This window comes from Propithecus coquereli, unplaced genomic scaffold, assembly GCF_000956105.1.
Source record: "Propithecus coquereli isolate 6110/MARCELLA unplaced genomic scaffold, Pcoq_1.0 Scaffold61, whole genome shotgun sequence".
Lineage (NCBI taxonomy): Eukaryota > Metazoa > Chordata > Mammalia > Primates > Indriidae > Propithecus > Propithecus coquereli.
In genome coordinates this window covers 7,680,560-7,687,873 of record NW_012152063.1, presented here as the reverse complement: position 1 = coordinate 7,687,873, position 7,314 = coordinate 7,680,560, and the positions used below count along the sequence as shown (strand labels likewise).

The window sequence follows — 7,314 nt, the reverse complement described above, 5'->3', positions numbered from 1 at the left end:
TTAGAAGAAAATTTCTAGTTTCTACAGGCACTGGTGGACTGAGCAGCCAAAATACAGTTGGGTTGGATGAGTAATTTCTTCGAATCTCAGTGTTTGAAGGGCTCTTAAGTGTTCTGGGACACGCCACCTTCCCACCTGTGCAGCAGTTCTGGGTACCATTTTTTTAAAGGGTCATAGTGATTTTCAACCAGGGACAGAAAACCTCGCCATTGACCCAAAAGCTTTTTGAAAATATGGTGGAGGGCATTTTGGGTTGTCACAGGAGTAGGAGGGCACTGATGGCTCTTAGTGGGCAGAGGCCTTGGCATTTAAATGATCTCAAAGCACAGGAAATTCCTTCGCAATTAAGAATTCTCCTATTACAAATGCTCATAGCAGTCCTTTTGACAAACACTGCAAAACTGGAGCTCATTCATTGAAGAGTGACCAAGTGATAGTCACCAGTAGTTTAAATATGGGACATATTTCAATACAATATAGAGAGGTACTTTATTCTTCTTGAAGCCTTATTTTGCCCCATAAAATTAACAGTTGACAGAAAATTTCTATACTTATGTTTAAACATATGTTTGTATGTTTTACAATTTTTAAATAAAAGAGATTATGTTGTCTAATGTCCTGCAACTTGCTTTTTCACTTTATAATATTCCTTCAATATATTTATAAATCATCAGGTGTGATGATGATAAAAATAATAATTGCTAATATTTATTTGGCACTAACTATAAACCAGGCATTGCCTAATTGCTTTCTATATAATAACTCATTCAATCCTCACAACAGCCCTTTGAGATTTGTTCTGTTGTTATTAACCTCTGGAGCAGATTGATCCAAGGGTGGCCCCCCAAATGGTATCTGCCTCTTGGGGTTCACATCCTTGTATAATCCCCTCCCCTTGAGGGGGGTAGGACCTGTGACTTTCTTCTAACTAATAGAATAGGCAAAGGTGATGAGTGTCACTCTCATGATTGTACAAGTCATTATACTAGTCTCTGTCTTGCTAGCCGACTAGCTTTAGAAACTATGCTGACTCAATGGAGTGACTATGTTGCTTGGAACTGAAGGTGCCTTGTAGAAGCTGAGGACAAGCTCTAGGGGCTGAGGTTGGCCTTTAGCTGATAACCAGCAAGAAGCTGGGTCCCTCAGTCTTGCAGACACAAGGAAGTGAATTCTGCGAACAACTTGAGTGAGCTTGAAAGCAGTTTTCCTCCAGATGAGAACACATATCAGCTGACACCTTGATTACAGTTATGTGGAACCCTGAACAGAGGGCCCAGCTAAGTCCTGCCTGTATTCCTGACTCACAGAAACAGTGAGATAATAAATATGTACTGCTTTAGGCCTCTAAATTTGTGGTAATTTGTCATACAGCATAGGAAACTAGTTCAACTCCATTTTACAGATGCCCAGAAGAGAGAGAAACTAAGGAACTTGGCTGTGGTCATGCAGTGGCAAAGCTGGCTTATGAACCGTGGCTTCAGAGTTCATAGTCTTTAGTTTCTCTGCTTGTCTGCCTCTACACAGACCTACCTCTTTCTTTTAAACAGCTGGAAGGTCTCACATCATATGCATATACAGTCGGCCTTTGTATCTGCGGGTTTTGCATCAGTGAATTCAACCAACCATAGATCAAAAATACTCAGAAAGAAATGGATGGTTGTGTCTGTACTGAACATGCATAGACCTTTTTTTCTTATTATTCCCTAAACAATACAGTATAACAACTGTTTACATAGCATTTACATTGTATTAGGTATTCTAAGTAATCTAGAGATGATTTAAAGTATGTGGGAGGATGTGCATAGGATATATGCAAATACGACATCATTTTATGCAAGAAACTTGATTATCCTAGGATTTGGGGTTCTGGAACCAAGCTCCCATGAATACTGAGGGATGACTTACTATAATTTATTTTTTCATTTTTCTGCTGATAGATATTTAGATTATTTCCTATTTGTTTCTTCATGTATTTATATTTATGTACATTTATTGTATATTTATATATTATGAATTTATATTGCCCAACTTTTATGAATATATATTTAGAACAATTTTAGCAGTAGAATTGCTGGATTAAAAGTTATTTGCATTTAAAATTTTGATAGAATGGCCAGTTTTTCTCCAAAGAGGTCACACCAATAGGAAGGAACTTTCTGCCATAACTGCCCAAAAATGGAATGGAGGAGATTTGGGGGCAAAAGATGGCAAATTGGACACATCTTTTAGTTCTTTCTCCCTCCCCAAACCACTAAAACTAAAATAAAGATTGTTTTTAAAGGGCACAAACCCTCAAGGATAGGAGAATGAGAGAGGAGGCCAATTGTGAGGGTGAAAGCAGATGGGCAATGGTAATTGTGGTAATTGACTTAACAGATCTAGGAAAAATGAGTGTTAAACTTGTAGTAGGTAAAGTTGTGAATTCTTCGATCTTAACTTCAAATCCCTCAGAGGCATTGAAATGGGCAGCACCAGCTACTTATGGATCAGAGTGAAGCGGAAGGCCTAAAATTAAGTGACTGACAGAAAAATTCAGAAGTAGTTAGAGTCCTGAACCCCTCCCTCCAACAATTCAGAGATACTAGATTATTGCTACATCCCTGCTCCAACCTCCAACTCTAGAAGCCTGGAGTTTTTTTCCTCTGGAAAGGATAAAACACAGTCTTCGGACAGAGGATCCAAGCATAGGTGAGGGCAGTGGCAGAGGTATTATCTAAAAACACCCCTGGGCTCTTCAACTCTGTCAGCCAGGACTCCCAACTTTCAAAGAGAACAGAAGAGTACACTCTGGCGTACCTGACCAGCTCAAGAAGAAACACCTGATGGTTCCCTAACAAACAACTCAGCTAGATTACCTTACAGTGTAACCAAAATTGGACAGGCCACATTCAAAAGTCAGAGCTTCCTTAGCTTTTTAATGCCTTTATTACAGAGCAGACAACCAAGGAATATCAGATCACTGTGAACAGCCTCAAATGAAAGATAGAGACCAAAACAGTCAAATAAATACCTGAAATACCTGGAGAAAGCTAACTTGGGGTCGGGGGGAGATTATACAAGGAAAAGAAACCTTCAAGGAAAATAATAATTAATATTTTTAGAGATAGAAAATAGAATATTTTAACTGAAAAACGAAAATAAGAAGCTAGAACACACAACTAATAGAACAAAAACAAACCCTTAGGAATTAATAACAACATCAAAAATGAATATTTGAATAGAAGGGTTGGCAGAGAATGTTGAGGAAACATCTCAGAAATTAGAATAGAAAGAAAAGAGATAGAAAACGAGAGAAAAAAAGTAAGATAAAATAATTAGAAGTTCAATCCAGGAAGTACAGTATTTGAATAAGAGTGTTTGAAAGAGGAAACAGAGAAAACTAAAGAGAAGAAATTATCAACAAAGTAATTCAAGTGTATTTCCCAGAACTGGAAGACATGATTTCCTGACTGAAATCGCCTATTGAACACCTACCACAATATAAGAAAATAGACCTACACCCAAGATCACATTGTGAAATTTCAGAACACTTAAGACAAGGAGATCTTAAAATCTTCAAGTAGGACAATACAGGTCATATACAAAGAACCAGCTATCAGAATGACTCTAGAGTTCTCAACAGCCACACTAGAAGCTAGAATACAATTTTGAATCAAGTATAAGGTAGAATAAAGACAAATTTAGTCTGGAAAAGATTCAAAAATTTACTTCCCACACAACCTTTCTCAAGAAGCTACTCTTTAGTACCACTAAAACAATGGAGAAAACCAAAAAACAGAAGGACAGGAGATACCGAAAATGGGAGAAAGGTGAAGGGAATCTCCAGGTGTTGCTAAAGGAAGCTCTCAGATGGCCACTCTGCGCAAGGCTTGGAGGGTAACCAGTCCACAGTAGAACAACCCAGGAGGCTCTGAGAGAGGCTTGTTCAAAGAGGTGAAATGGCTAGAATATCACTGTCTGAATGTCTTAAGAAGAAATTCAGACATTTGGCAGAAAATTAGGGGTTTGAACTAACTGCTGATAAGTACGTAGAAAACCAAGCAAAGGCAAAAACTAAGATGTTTTATTCACTTCAGGGGAAACACAGAGTTGTATAGGAAAGGAAAAATAATCATGGTTTACATCATGACTCAGCTTTAAATAATATTTATGTAGTATAATAATGTGAACACAAAATACTGATCTAACCAAAATCACTACACAAACTATATTGGAATAATAAAAAGATGTAGAGGATGTGTATGTATATTGCGGGTGGGGAAAGAAAGAACAAAATCTTCATCTAACATTGTGTGTAGTTAATGGAGAAAGCCTAGTACTGAAAATTCAAGACATAGCAATATGAGCATGTTATTTTGAAATATAGATGTATATCTTTCTAAAAGAATTACTTAAAAAAATTAAAAGTGGATGCCTGAAGGGAAGGACTTTTGTTTTTCTTAATAAAACTTATAGAACTATTCAAACCCCTTCAACTGTGTGCATGTGTAACTCTGACAAAAAAAAAAAAATTGTGCCGTTGGGTGTGTTGTCTCTGGACTATTTGAGAATACCTTTTAGGAGGATGCTATGAAGCTGATCCAAGTGTCCTCAGGGTGATTAGATGAAATCTCTTTAGAGTTTCTTGTACCCCTGGAGCTTTATGAGCTTATGATTTTCAGTAATGGGACTATTTCTAAGGTAGTTGATTTCTCATGGAATTCTGGAAAAGTTCTTCCTTAAATTAAAATATAGCTCCAAATAATCTCTACTGTTGGTCCTGGTTTTACTCCTTGGGACATGAAAAACAAGTTCAATCCCTCTTCTTATCATCCCCCTTCAAGCATGATTAGACTATCATAAAAAAACTATTCCTATTTCTCACACCAACCTTCGTGGTTTTTAGTCTCCTCATATCCTATTCAACTTCCTGTGATTACATCCCCCTTTTGAAGTATGTGTGTGTATGTGTGTGTGTGTGTGTGTGTGTGTGTGTGTGTACATGTGTGAGTGTCCAAAACAGAACAGAATATTCCAGCTGTGGCCTGACCACAGGACATCTCCTTGGCTATAAAGCTTGTCTGTTAAGAGCAGAGACTCCAGAGGCAACCAGCTTGGGTTTAGAGCCAGCTTTGACACTCCTAGCTGTGGGTCTTGGAGTGAGTTATACAACCTCACTGTCCACCAGATTCTTTTTTTATACAGTGGAGACAATGCCAATATTTTCCTAATGGGATTGTTGTGAGGATTAAGCATGTGACACATACCCAGCACTTAAAACAGCAAATGACACATAGTAGGTGTTTAATGAATGTTAGCTATTAATTTCTTTCCTAGAATTTTCTATCAAAGTAGCTCAAGAAACCCATTAATATTTTCGACAGCTTGTTTCAATTGATCAATGATGCCATCAAATGACAAACATCAGATGACAAACATCTGTTGAGTGCCCACTCTGTGAGGCAGATTCTGGCAAAGAGGAGAATAAAATTAGCCCCTTATCTGAAGGAATTGATAGTCCATCACCATGTTGACTCATTGGTTTTTCCATTTTGAAAAAATATAACATATTTTAAGAAAATCAATCATTTTATCAATGGTATACATATCATTTAAAAAGTTGAATAGTATTAAAAGTTTATAACAAAACACAGTGGTTCCCTGCATCCCTCCTCACACTCTTACATTGTCCCTTCCTAGAGGCAACCACTTTTGATTCTTTTGGCCATTTCTTCTGGTGTATACATCTCAGTACTTCAAGGTGATTTGCATAGAACTGTGACTTTTAGACAAAATTACCTATTGTGATAGATGAGCATCTAAATTTTACACCACACTCCCCTTTGTTCCTGTGCCCGCCTCCCAAGGTAATACAATTTTCGATTAAATAAACTTCTGTGTTTACATAACTTGTTTATGCAAATACAATTTCCAGTTGAGCACCGTGGACTATGGTTGCTTTTTTTCTTCTTGTTTTTCCTGAAATAGTTGCCTCTTCTCCTCATCTGCTTAATTTTCTTTGTACCCACCTTCTAACAGGCAGGCCAACATTAGGTGGTCTGTCACTTCCTTCCTTCTCTTCAGTAGAGCCTACACCCCACCACTACCCCTTTCCTCCTCTCAGGTTGAGGGCTTTCCAGGCTGTTGCACAGCTGTCATCTTGAGACTTTCCTTCACTACCAACCTTGGAATTCCCTATGTTTTTTTCCCAAGTTAGATCTCTCATCTCTTTCTCTTTTTTGGTTTACTCTCTTGTTTTGGCAGAGAACATCCTCCAGCAGTCAGGTTAAAAAGAATCTTTCCGGCCAGCTGTGGTGCTTCATACCTGTAATCCCAGTACTTTGAAAGGTCAAGGCAGGAAAATTGCTTGAGGCCAGGAGTTCAAGACCAGCCTGAACAACATATTGAGACCCTGTCTTTAAGAATTATTAAAAAAAAAAAAATCAGCTGGGTGGGGTGATACACACCTGTAGTCCCAGCTACTTGGGAGGGTGAGGCAGGAGGATCACCTGAGCCCAGGAGTTTGAGGTCAAATTATAGCTTTGTTTGTTTTTAAAGCAGCCTCTGGCAGGCTTTAATAAAGAAAAATTTTGTGTGATTTACTTTTTACCAGTCTGTCCTGGCATGCTTTAATATCAGAATCACCGGGATTAACGATAGCCAGTGTGCATACTCTGTAATATTTTCCTCACCCTGTGGTCAATTCAATGCTATTACCACTGTAGCAGTAGACACCAGTTTTGGCCAACATGTCATAGTACTCTATTTCAGATTTCCTCAAAGCTGGGTAGTTGTTGGCAAGGATAACCGATTTTGCTCTGCGGTGTCTGATTATCTGCAGAGTCTGCTTGTACCCCAGCACATACTTGCCACTTTTCATAATGAGTTGAAGCCTAGTATTGATCAATTCCAGTGACTTTTTGGTCTTCTTCGTGGCTACCATCTTCCTGCCTTAGGTGTGGGGTGACCCCCAACCAAGAGCAGCCACCAAGTTGGCCCAGGAGCCAGAAAACTGCTTGAATTATTTTATTGATGACTTCTTCCCCTTGGTTTTCTGTTCATTCTTTCGGAAACTCTTGTTAATCAGGTATTGGAACTCTTGGATTGGTTCTCTAATCTCTTCATTTTTTTTTTCCTGTTTTTTCCTCTGTCATTTTACTCTCCTTTCTAGGAGGATACTTCAACTCTATTTTCTGATCCTTCTTTTAAGTTTTTCTTTATTATCAACATGTTTACTAATTTCTAATACATCTTTCTTTTTGTAACTTTAACGTTCCTTTTTATAGTTTCCTAGTCTTGTTTCAAAGGTATACCATTATCTCTTATTTCCCTGAG

At 38.1% G+C, this 7,314-nt stretch overlaps 1 pseudogene; it reads right to left on the bottom strand.

The window, feature by feature from the left end:
- Window positions 1–6,578: 6,578 nt before the first annotated feature.
- On the bottom strand, window positions 6,579–6,922 carry LOC105822451 (annotated as a pseudogene).
- Between the last annotated feature and the right edge of the window lie 392 nt (window positions 6,923–7,314).